The sequence below is a fragment of the Schistocerca gregaria genome, chromosome 5 (genome assembly GCF_023897955.1).
Source record: "Schistocerca gregaria isolate iqSchGreg1 chromosome 5, iqSchGreg1.2, whole genome shotgun sequence".
NCBI lineage: Eukaryota > Metazoa > Arthropoda > Insecta > Orthoptera > Acrididae > Schistocerca > Schistocerca gregaria.
In genome coordinates, this window is record NC_064924.1 from 389515103 (window position 1) to 389528378 (window position 13276).

A 13276-nucleotide genomic window follows, 5' to 3' on the forward strand; every position below is an offset into this window, starting at 1 on the left:
TATACAAACAGGCAGAATACGGCGCTGCGGTCAGCAACAGCAATGTAAGCTAAGTGTCTGGCGTAGTTGTTAAATCCGTTTCTACTACTACAATGGCAGGTTATCAGGGTTTAAGTGAGTTTGAACGCGGTGTTATAGTCGGCGCACGACCGATGGGACACAGCATCTCTGAGCTAGCAGTTAAGTGGGGACTTTCCCGTACGAAAATTTCACGAATGTACCGTGAATATCAGGAATCCGGTAAAACATCAAATCTCTGACATCGCTGCGGCCGGAATAACATCCTGCAAGCATGGGACCAACGACTACTGAAGAAAATCGTTCAATGTGGCAGAACCCTTCTGCAAACTGGTGCAAATTTCACTGCTGGGCCATCAGCAGGTGTCAGCGTCGAACCATTCAGCGAAACATCATCGATAACCTAAGCAAAGCTAACATGGAACCGAAGGCCCACTCGTGTACATTTGACGAGTGCACGACACAAAGCTTTACGACTCTCCTGGGCCCGTCAGCACCGACATTGGGCTGTTCATGACTGGAAACATGTTGCCCGGTCGGATAAGTCTCCTTTCAAATTGTATCGAGAGGACGGACGTGTAGATGTATGGAGAAAACGTCATGAATCCATGGACCCTGCATGTCAGCAGGGGGCAGTTCAAACTGGTGGAGGCTCTGTGATGCTGAGGGGTGTAGGGGTGTGTGTAGTTGGGCCCCTTATACTTGCGGCCCCTTATACGTTTAGATACTACTCTGACGGGTGACACGTACGTAAGCATTCTGTCTGATCACCTGCATCCATTCATATCCACTGTGCCTTCTGACGAAACTGGACAATTCCAGTAGGGCAATGCGACACCCCACATGTCTAGAATCGCTACAGAGTGTCTCCAGGTACATTCTTCTGAGTATAATCACTTCCTATGCCCACCAAACTCCCCAGACATGAGCATTATTCAGCACGTCTGGGATGCCTTCCAACTTGCTGTTCAGAAGAGAACTCCAACCGCATCGTACTCTTACGGATTTATGGACAGCCCTGCACGATTCATGGTGTCAGTTCCCTCCAGCAATGCTTTAGACATTATTCACTTCAGTGTCACGTCGTGTTGCGGCACTTCTGCATGCTCGTTCTACACAATATTAGGGAAGTGTACCAGTTTCTTTGGCTGTTCAGAGTATTTAAAAAAGTGTAGGCTATATCCGTCTGTACGTTTATTAGAGTAGCGTGTAAAAATTTGAAATAAATCGGGCAAGAAATTTTCGAGATTTTTGGTAACAACGTTAAACTACAACTTGCGTTTACATCATAGTAGTGAGCAAGTGAACATTATGTTGCATGACAACCAGTTCTTTGAGGCGAGAGAGTCAGGTGTTACTTGAAGAAACGAAAAAGGTTAGGTTGATACCAAACAAATCGGAACAGCTGCGACAGATGAAGAGGAAACGTTTAAACAAGACAGAAGATCCACCCTTCGCCCAAATTGGACCCTGTGCGGCACAGTGATGCAAGTGCCCGGGACGAGCTGTTTCGTCGCCTGTGCAGCAGGCAGGCCGGCCAGGCCGCCACCACCCGACGCGCCGCCACCGCTGCCCCCCTCCTCCCCTTTCAACCCCGCCGCTCCCCTCCCGCTAATAAACGGGTGGCGCCGAGTCGTTACGGGGTGCGGCGTCCGGTGTCAGCGACAGGACTGATGACCTCCTCGCAAGAAATATGGTGGCCGCGCTTGACGCTGCAACAGGCGGCTCGCGCTATCCGACGGCCGTGCTTGGCAGCAGCTGCAACTGTCACTCGCCTCAGAAAAATTTCCGACTGAAAATTCATCTAGATTCTCGTTTTCGTCAGGGGCCGCACAGAAACACTACAGTCAGTCATACAATTTTAACTACATATTAATTAATGACAAAATTCGCTCTGATTGAGAGTTAATGCAGAGTGGTCAGAAGCAGTTTCAAAAGCTTGTAAGGGTGTAGCAGTGGAGGTTGTGCTTAGACTCAGTTATTAAGAAAAAAATTCGACACATTGCGCAGTTATTTAGCACTGAAGTTAGCCAGTCAGTTCCTCGCGCGCGCAAATTCAAGCACCCTTCGTTTGGCTTCCAGGTTTCATCAAACTGAAGAAATGTAGCTTTTGCTTACCTAAATTCAATTTATCACTTGCGAAAAACGGACGTTTTGAAACTTCCTGGCAGGTTAAAACTGTGTGCTGGACCGAGACTCGAACTCGGAACTTTCGCCTTTCGCGGGAAAGTGCTCTACCAACTGAGCTACCCGAGCACGACTCACGCCCCGTCCTCACAGCCTTACTTCTGCCAGTACCTTGTCTCCTACCTTCCAAACTTTACAGAAGCTCTGCACTGCAGAATTAAATTCTCATTCTAGAAACATCCCCTAGGCTGTGTATAGGCCATGTCTCCGCAATATCCTTTCTTTCTTTCTGGAGCAAGGTTCGCAGGAGAGCTTCTGCAAAGTTTGGATTCGAGGTACTGGCAGAAGTAAAGCTGTGAGAACGGGGTGTAAGTCGTGCTCGGGTAGCTAAGTTGGTAATGAAATGAAATGTCGTGTGACGAGGGCCTCCCGTCGGGTAGACCGTTCGCCTTGTGCACGTCTTTCGATTTGACGCCTCTTCGGCGACTTGCGCGTCGATGGGGATGAAATGATGATGATTAGTACAACACAACATCCAGTCCCTGAGCGAAGAAAATCTCCGACCCAGCCGGGAATCCAACCCGGGCCCTTCGGATTGACAGTCTGTCGCGCTGACCACTCAGCTACCGGGGGTGGACTAGCTAAGTTGGTAGAGCGCTTGCCAGCGAAATGCAAAGGTCCCGAGTTCGAGTCTCGGTCCGGTATACAGTTTTAATCTGCCAGGAAGTTTCATTATCAGCGCACACTCGGCTGCAGAGTAGAAATCTCATTCTGGAAACGCACGTTTTAATTCTTAATGAGCATTTCATCAAGTGGTAGCTCACGAACCCACAGATGTCTGTGCATTACAGCAGGCAATTGCTTGAATTTGCGTGCGCTATGACCTGACTGGCTAACTTCAATGCTAAGTAAGTCCGAAACGTGCCACGTACCGAATTGTTTCCTTAACAGTTACTTCTCAGCACAACCTCCCACTGAAACACCCCTGCAAGCTTTTCAGACTATTTCTGGCCACCCTGTATGAAACGTTGTACAAATTTCAATAGTTTCTATTCTGTTACAGTTTTCGTTCCCTTCGTAAAGCTATAATGTCGAATTTTTTACATCATTATTTGAACAGCACATATGTAAACTTATCAGTAGGTTCGTGAATTTATTATTGGTAGATACGAGGGTTGTACAAAAAGTAAATTCAATCGGTCGCAAACCGAGCGAGGTGGCGCAGTAGTTAGATACTGGACTCGCATTCGGGAGGACGACGGTTCAATCCCGCGTCCCGCCATCCTGATTTAGGTTTTCCGTGGTTTCCCTAAATCGCTCCAGGCAAATGCCGGAATGGTTCCTTTCAAAGGGCACGGCCGACTTCCTTCCCTGTCCTTCCCTAATCCGATGAGACCGATGACCTCGCTGTCTGGTCTCCTTCCCCAAAACCAACCAACCAACCATCGGTCGCAAAAAGGAAACAGTGAAAACCAGTTTTATTTTTAACAATTAGGTACACCTTCCACCTACTTCTCAACATAGTCGCCTCTCTAGCCTCGAGTGTTGTCGTAGTGTTGTATCAACTTTCCAATATCCTCGTCATAAAAGCAGCCGCCTGTGATTTCGGCCAGTTATCTGCACTCGTCTGCAGCTCGTTGTGCCTCTGGAAAATTTTTGTCTTCATAGCCAGCGGTTCTTGTGAGCACAGATGAGACTCAGGGGGAGCCAATTACGGACTGTATTGTGCGTAATCAAACACTTCCCACTGGAAACGCCGCATGAGCGTCTTCATTGTCCCTGCACTGTGCGGTCGAAAATTGGCATTAAGAAAGAACTGCTCGACAGTTGTGTTACATGGGCTGCATGACAGGCGAAATCTCTAACCGGGCCATCATACTTGGCGGCAGACACTATTCCCTACGCATCTTTATGTGCTCACTGTTCACTCAAAACTGAAAAGAGCGACTAGACACGATCGACGGGCATACTAGGGACACCGCCCAACACATCTGTGCAAAGCTTTACCGGATTTTCCGAGTGGTTTGCATTTCGCGACCGATCTGAACTTACTTTCTGGACAACCCTCGTATTATGAAATGACACCTAGGTATTGCGAGTGCCTGTGACTGTGGTTTCTACTTTCTCTGGTTCGTCTTTCATCCAGCATGACTGGTGTGTTGTACGAGTGGAACATGTTGTTTCCTTTTTCTTCCGGTCCTTCACGGTTATTAGTTTCTGTCATGGTCCTGTGGAAGGTAACTGCACGCTCTCGCCCGCTATGTCGCCCTCTGCCTGCGGTGTCATTCGGACACTGTATGGAGGAGCATGTGGTCAGCACAGCGCTTTCCCGGCCGTAATCGTGTTTCCTGATGTTGGAGCTGCTACTTCTCACTCAGATGGTATCACGCACTATCACTAACATACACGTAGGCTACGAATATGCGGTATACGCATGCGTAGTGCACTTCCCTTATCCCCAGAGTTGTGAAAAAATTATTTAAATGATGGTTAATGAATACAGGTAATAACTGTTATTCGTCATTCATGAATAACAAATAAAGACACTTATTCGAAACACTATTCGTTCACACGAATAAAAACATTTATTCTTTATCAGACTAAAAAGCGTTATGAATAACAGACAAGTTTGAAATGCAATGACATTTACTGCTCCAGTTCCTTGTTATTTATTTGAGAATGTACATTTTGTTGTTTTTAAATTAGGCTTCTGAACAGTTATTTTTTCAGACGTCTCTTCAGGGAGTTTATTTTATTTTCGAAGCTCAACCATTCTGATACATTAAAGAAAATACGTTATTGTGGCCTACATCTTCCGAGAGGATATCGATGAGTTATATCCCCTGAAATCATCTTTATTTCATGATTACAATGTCAAATAAGATTCCCAAATCATAATGTTCATCTATAAAAATGTAGAAATCATCAAACTGATGGCAGTTTCGTTTGATAACTTCTTCGTGATCCCATGTTAGCTTCAAATCTCAAATCGTTATCAGAATAAATATTATTTTAACGTCCTTTATACATTTCTTTGTCTTTCAGATGTCTATATTTTTTGTAAGCTACCCTTGTTCATAGACTGCAATCAACTGAACTATTTGTTTTTAACTTGTATGTTAGACGTTGATATAATAATCGCAACTGGTGTGGAACGGCAATAAGTGCCTTAACACTCTCCATAAAAAAGTTGTCAGTGTGCTGCAATATTAAGAACTTTTTTGTGTAACCACGCCATGATTCTGTTCTGAAATTTCTAAATCTCACAGCTCTGTTTAACTGTGTACATATATATCACATCGAAAATCTTATGCCCGCGCGGGATTAGCCGAGCGGTCTGAGGCGCTGCAGTTATGGACTGTGCGGCTAGTCCCGGCGGAGGTTTGAGTCCTCCCTTGGCCATGGGTGTGTGTGTTTGTCCCTAGGTTAATTTAAGTTGTGTGTAAGCTTAGGGAATGATGACCTTAGCAGTTAAGTCCCATAAGATTTCACACACATTTGAACTTTTGAAAAACTGCTTCTTTTTCTAACGGAGAGCTTACTCAGAGTAAGTCCTAAAACACTTTAGAATTTCTTTGGACGTTCAGCAGGATACCTTGAAGTTTTGAGGAGACTTAAGATCAAAAGTTTCTTGATGATTCTTGCTTGGATCTCTCATTTTGTAGCACTAGTGCCACGAACGAATTTCGTAATTATAGAAAAGAGGCGCCACATCTGAAGGTGATATTGTCCTGAGGTCGATATTATAAATTAAGGGTTTTTGTTCTGTCCATTCTCATCTTTAGCTAGCTATGTTCAATACTTGGTATCTTAGGAGGGGAAGAGGGGAAGTAGTGGAAGGCGTAGAGACAGTGGGATTGTGTCGCGTCGGTAGTGTAACTGCAAAGAACTTCCGCCTAGAAGCTTTTGCACCATTTTACATTGTCGAACGCTTTTCTCAGTTCTACAAACCTAAGAACGTGTCTTGATTTGTCTTTTGTAATGCTTCCATTATCAACTGCAATGTCAGAATTGCCTCTCTGGTGCGTTTATCTTTTCTAAAGCCAAACTGATCGTCATCTAGCACATTCCGTTTATGGATGGAATTCTGAAGACAGCGCCATAGCGCTCCGATGCGAAACGACCAACGGCGTGGCCCCACAGCTAGGGACATGCATACACGCCAGGCGACTCAGAGTCTAAACTTAGTCTTTCTTTCTTTTGTGTTCTGCTTTTATCCCGCATTGTGCGCAGGGTCGTCAGGGTGAAGTATGGATTTGGCATGATCAGTTTTAATGGGTGGCTGGATGCCATTCCTGCCACCACCGCATAGCCCCCGGGACCGTATTACTAAACCCGAGCTGTCTGCGTCCAGTGTAAATCGTGAAATACTGTGAATGTGTATCAAATGCCAGCGAGTCATGTAAGTGAGGCGGGACGTTGGGACCAGCCCAGTATTCACCTAGGAGGATGTGGAAAACTGCCTAAAAACCACATCCAGGCTAGCTGGCACACCGGCCGTCATCGTTAATCCGCCTGGCGGATTCGATCCGGGGCCGGTGCGCCTACCCGAGTCCAGGAAGATGCGCGTTAGCACTCTCCGCTATCCTGGTGGGTGAGTCTAAACTAAGACTCTCCACCTGAATGTGGCTAGTAGTAAGGATTTGTTAGTACGTTCACATTGATTCAAAGTGAACACGCCTCCATATCTGAGACAGGTGGTAAGAAGTATATTTATATTTTGTACTGTCACTTGTAATCAAAGTGAGAATAAAGACACTAGCGTGATCTCCCTACATGGCGTCGAAAGTATGACCATGAAAAATAATGCTAGTAGATTGAGACGGACGAAAGACACTTTGCCGAACCTTCTAAGGCTAAATTATCAAGTTAACAGAATCTTCCGTCGGTTCTTGGTAGTTCTACGAAGAGTTCGCCCACGCAGCGAACACCCTCTCCTTCAGCATGACAATTCCAGACCACACACAAGTGCTGCGACGTCGACAACAATCCAAGGGCTTGAGTTCACTCTCACCGATCGTCCTCCACATAGTCCTAAACTGGCCCTATCCGATATTCATCCGTTTCATTTCAGTGATGAAACGGTGGAATCAGAAGTGAGATTGTGGCTCCATCAACAAATTCATGTGATGTATCTGACCCCAGGAATGTGTCAATAAAGTTTCCCCTTCCTGGGACAATGAATTCACGGTGTTCTTATTTCAATTTCCAGGAGTGTACTTCATAAGTCATTACCGTTTACATATAATTATAATCCTTATAAACACTGGTAAGAGAAATAATGATAATATGACTGAAGATTTAAAAAAAAAATTAAAAATATAAATCAGTTGCATGTAGCTGAATATGGCTCAGCTAAAGCTTTGTGCTGTAGTTACACGCCGATGTTTGGAATACATGCTTTGCTCACCTTTATGAGTGTAGTCGAGTGACTTCTGCAACGTGCTCAGGTAAGTTCCAAAAACCTGTGCCAGTCATCAAAGGCCAACTTCTGCATATTGTACATTGCGTTAAATCGCTGCACATTGAGTTGGATTCACCATGTGTCGACCTGAACTGGCTTCGCTCCAGCAGGCCACAGTCTTGCCCTATAAATCATCAAGTGATGCCGCATACACGGATCTATACTGTAGATTAATCTTCTGGAAGTAGTAGTCTGCAGAACTTGACCACCACATCTGCCAGACTTGTGGCAACTCCACACAAAATCGTTACTATACAACTTGCAGACATGCGATCTCACTGCGGCACCAATGAACACACGCCTACACTCGTAATATCAGGCACTCAGGCTTAAGGATCTGACTGCCGGTCGAGATTGCAAGACAGAGACGCCGCCTGTGAGGTGGAATCATAATATCTTTGTAGGGCCTCCCCACGCCACCTAGAAGGACGCTGCAACGCATTTAGGTGGCGATAACGGTCAGAGCAGATCACAATCGACCTATCACACGGGAGACAGAACCGAACTGGGTCAGTTGTGTGTTCCGATACATGTCTCGATGCGTAAACTGAACTTCTATTTCTGATGAAAATATGTAACGGCCGCTTGGTTGATGCCTGGATGCTGTAGAGCTTTTTCGTGTATTGGGTGTTTGTGTATTTTATATGCATCTGTGTATACTTCTGCTGTTAACAATAGGTCGTAAGGTCATGTAGGGCTGCACACAACATATTCACTATAACTTCTTATCACGGGCGAGTATTGATGTTTTTGATATTGTTCATTCTTTCTATATTCAAGTGGCTGATAAATAAACTACCTTAGAATGTCGGTATGTACGTAAAATAAATTTGGAACAGATCAGTGTGAAATACCGAAGAAAATTTACTTCAAGAATTACTTGGAAACCTTCTCCCATTTCTGTTTACGCCATTTAATACTGCATTAATTCGAATAAGAATCTGCCGTCTTGCAAATGGCGCCCAACAATACAAATTACCACTCAAGCTGTGCCGCACGTTATTAATCTATGAAAAAAATGCACACTTAAATTTTCACAGATACAGGGATGTTACCGCTACTGAATTAAGGGATTTGATTATAAATAACAGTATATATAGTTCGTTTAAACATGTCATGTCAACCTAGAGGACCAGTACAGAACGTGGAAGACAACGGTATGTTACGGTCTTGAACATGGCTGACATTCAGCAACCTTAAGTATTAATGAGGGATAAAAACAGCTAACTGATCGCACAAATTTTACTGCATTGACCAGGTTTGGATACCAACTGAGGGTATCTTCCTCAAAATAAGTTACAGTTACGTATAGTTATCTTCTTTCGATATTACCAACTTATACACCAATGTACAAGTTCAGACAACCGCCAGCGTCATATAAAAAAAAACCTACTAGCCTTTGGAAAATATATTGCTGATGAACAAGTTCCTGATGCTTGAAATAGTAGTGAAATACAAACACTTTGAATTTAATGGAAAAATGAACCAACAACCTGACAGTCTTATAATGGGTAACCCTTTGGCAGACATTCTAGCAGACAATGTAACGCAGACACTTTCTAAGAACGTAACAAGACTCATGGTGAAGTCACAACGGCTGTACCAGCCGGACAACATCACAAAACGAAGTTAATTTGCTAATTTCAATCACAGATTCGTGCTGCTTAAAAATTTACGAACTCATTGCCAATAATTTGAGACCGGTCGCAGTAGTAATAAACAATTCATCAAACTAAATCAATCATTTTATGCCGTTAGTTTAATTTTCCCCGGCCAATTAGTCACCGAGAGATTGTCTACATGGAGGACTATCAAATAGAGAAGACAGAGCTACTGTCGCATTCTCCCGTAGTTTAATGTATAAAAAGATCAAAATGGCGAATTTCCTTTACAGTTCTTGGCCGTTACATCTGAATGTTAGCTGAAGACAAAGGGTGGCGTAGGATTACGTACTCTCTAGTTTGGAGACTTCGCGTGCTGAGAGGTGACCCAACCTGGAGATCAAGAGCCAGCTGCCCAACCGGGTCGAAACTGCACCTACGGCTCGTTCCCTCCCTGTGTCACGTCGGGTTTTCGGACCTACTCGTTAACTGTCGGAAGCACATTACGACTCATTGCACGAGTTTACAAATAGGACCTACAGCCATTCTCCAGGGTCTTTCAGTTGCTCGTGTCAGACGTCTTCAATTCACGGACTGTAGTACTGCGGAAGTTGCCGTCATTTTGTGACACCATTGCTACCGCACCATTACATCGTTTATAACGCGAGCACCCTGTATTGCTACCTCACAAAATGTGATGAGCTAAAATTTTTCGTTCGGCCCCAGAGTCTGTTTTCGTAGTTCGAATCTCATGGCTAGTATCTTAGCAGTCTCTCATTTAAACATTCCTCGCTCTTTCTCTCTCTCTAGGGGCTGGACTTATTTTCGTTTACTGTAACCAGCTTGTTTAATGTAGTTTCATTTATTATTCCTTGTCCTGCAGCAAGATGGCTTCGTGCCAAATCTCTCACGTTGGCGAGTACATTGAAACCTTGTAACGCAGCTGCCTCCAATTAGTGTGTCTTGCTGCAAAGTACGAGTATATGAATAATTTATCTCGTTACAGCCCACGACGTTCTGTAACTCTCCCACTGCCCCATTGTTATTAAATGAAGTTTCCAGTGAGGCTGCAAAAGAGCGGCCAAGAGAAGACGTCTGACACCTTTGGGATTCAGGGACAGCAGATAATGTGGCGAGTGTAACTTCTTCTCTGAAAGGGAAAGGTAGCAGGCAGCAGAACAACACACTGTACTTCCCAAGAGCCAGACGAGCTGCAGCATCTTCATTAATTCGCTGGAGGAAAAAATTTTCAATAATTGTTCAGCTGCTCATCTAGATGTGCATATGACATTTTGATCGTTTGCAGCGGGCCAGTTGGAGATTTGTAATGAACTTCACGAAATAACAATCTTCACCTGTGAATTGGAAAACGAGAATCCCTAGCTTAATTACCTAGTTCGTTTTCTACCTATAATTGACTATTAGATCTGTTTTGCCATTTTTTTGACAAGAAACTAGTACAGACCAAATCTTACCCTCCACCTCTATACGTCCCCCAACTTCATAAGAAAGCCTTTCTCCATTCAGCCGTTCATTGGACTGTTTCATCACCTTTAATCTCCCAAAAACTTTAACTTTAGTAAAAAACATTAATAATCATTACAGTTGTCAATCTCCCTTAGTCGATAATATTTTCAAAGCAAAAATTAACAGCAGAGTCACTATTTTAGGTATTATTGCTAATAATGCCAGTGACAAAAGCAACAACAAAAAATCACTTTTGGACCATTTCCTGCAGAATTCGTCGTCTGCTACTAAAAAAACATAGAAAAAAAGTTGCGTTTTCCACGAATAACAATTTGCCGGAGAATCCAGTTAACGATCTTAAACTTCGGTTACTGCTTTGCGTAATTCAAGGGTCTATTAAACAATCTGTGACCAGTGACATTCGTTCAGTTTATTACGCAGGAAGAGTCATCAATATCAGGTATCAAGCCCATTTATTAGGAATAAAGGCTACTAATATGTGTAATTCGTTCTTAGCTGACGTTACGCTTATTATAGGCCACAAACCGAAGGGGTCAGTGAAGTTACTTTCCTCCATAAAGATAAGAAAGGTTATGGGCGTGATATTCTTGAAGAACTAAAAGTCTTAAAACTTATATCTGTTAATAATGCGCTCGTTATTAATGAGGAACTGCAGCTACGAAATGATACTTTATTTAACGGCTTCAAACTGATATTCGCAACTTTCTGACGTAATATAATTCTATCTGTGACTCAGCATCTCCACTCTATGGTGAGTAGCAACTTCTCTTCTCAGAATATTGTTATATTCCATCCTGGATTTTCCATTGTTTAATACCTGTTGTGTTATTAATGCTTCTAGTGCTACTGACGTATTTTAATGTGGTTGTTACCCTCCTATGTAGATCAAACAAATTTGTAGATCATTAAAACTTATTTGGACGAAGGTACCATTAGTCACTATCGAAACCGGTCAATGCAATAAAATTTGTGCAACGGTTGGTTGTTTTTAAACCAATAATATTTGCTCATGTTTTGCGGAATTGCTCGCAATCATCGAACTAACGTCAACGTTCTATTTCATGAAATGTGTGGTGTTAAACATAATGGTCAGTTACTTCATTTTGGGGGCATATAATGGTACGTTAGATATTTTGTTATTCGGTGTAATTCCAACTGAATTTAAATGATGATAACTTTAGGAGCACTGTAACATTTGATAAAACCTACGACGCGAAAACAAGTGAATTTATGAAGTTCTATTTTAACGAACAGAATTTGAAAAACATAAACAGAAGAACGCTGCAAGAAAGTGACTTAATGCCTATTGTCTCAACAGATTACTGCTATGGTGTATTATGATTATTGACTAATTTTTTGCTTCTCTTTAAGAAGTAACAGCCATTAAAAGATTTTAGTTTCCTTCGACTGTGGACAAGTGCTATGATTAATTTCGTATAACAGGCAGAGAACTAGCTTAAATACTGAGAGGGTTTCGTATAGTTCAATTTTCCATTTTTCCAATCTTATATGTTTTTTCTCCCCTGGCCTCCCACTGCTCCTATGCCAAATCTCCCCCTCTCTGTTTTTCTCTTTTCTTTCTTCCTTTTCCACTTACCCAGTCTGGCTGTATGCTTCTCCCTCCCCTTTGTCCCTCCATCCTCCACCCAGCGGCCACATATCTTAGAACTGTGTTTTTCGTTAATTGCAATCCTTCCATCTACTAACTGAAATAAAACAAAAATACTCGTAAACCATTAGCAAAATCAAATAGCAGAACAGAGAAAATTGTTTACGTGGCGAACAATATCTTTATTTTATCACTACTGGTCAACTCTCTGTTCCTGTTTCTCCTTGGTAATGATACGTTCATTTGCTAACCGGAAGTACATTTATTGTTAGAAATGTAAGTAATTTGTACTTTCAGTAAAATAACAGCACTTTTCATTTGTTGCAGGCTCTGTAAAGGGAACGTCCAGTGAATTGAATCGGGTAAGTACTGATAACTTGAAAATGACACATCTCATTTTCCAATGCAAATACAAGTACTGTTACAGTTACATTAACAACATACACAATCCTGTAACCATCTAATAAAGTACGAGGAATGCTGTACACCGTGATCAAGGTTTCATCTTCTTTACACTTTCATATGTTTCATAAAGAAATAAACTGTTGTGGACAGATTCAGTATCTACAAGATTACTTTTCTAGGAAAGTAGAAGGGCATATAAACGGGAATATTAGGCTTAATTACAACGAGAACTAAAGTAGTTACGGATTTGGGTACACACTTCATGTAGAGCAGCAGCTGAAAACAATAAAAAGATTTATATGAGCCGAAAAGTGTAGATCATTAAGAAAAAAGAGCTTCAAGCAAATATGTTCCATGTTTATGGAAGCAGTAGTAAAGGTGGATAATGATTTTACGTCTATAGCTTACTCTTCGCGCTAAGGAAGCAGATATTTGAAATATCTAGGTATCTGTATTAGCTAGAACATTTAAACATTGATCTAGATCATAAATCCTCTGAATGTTGAACACTGAAAAATGTGATACAGACTAGTAACGAATTGTAAGCTATATTTCTTCCTTGAA

At 42.6% G+C, this 13276-nt stretch overlaps 1 protein-coding gene across 1 annotated transcript in view; it reads left to right on the forward strand.

Annotated features, from left to right (window-relative positions):
* Positions 1–13276, forward strand: part of LOC126272493 (sex peptide receptor) — a 3488090-nt gene that overhangs the window by 490860 nt on the left and 2983954 nt on the right. Inside the window, exon 3 of the mRNA XM_049975380.1 lies at positions 12635–12669. The gene's annotated coding sequence lies outside the window, so the exon portion shown is untranslated. The remainder of the gene's footprint in view (positions 1–12634; positions 12670–13276) is intronic.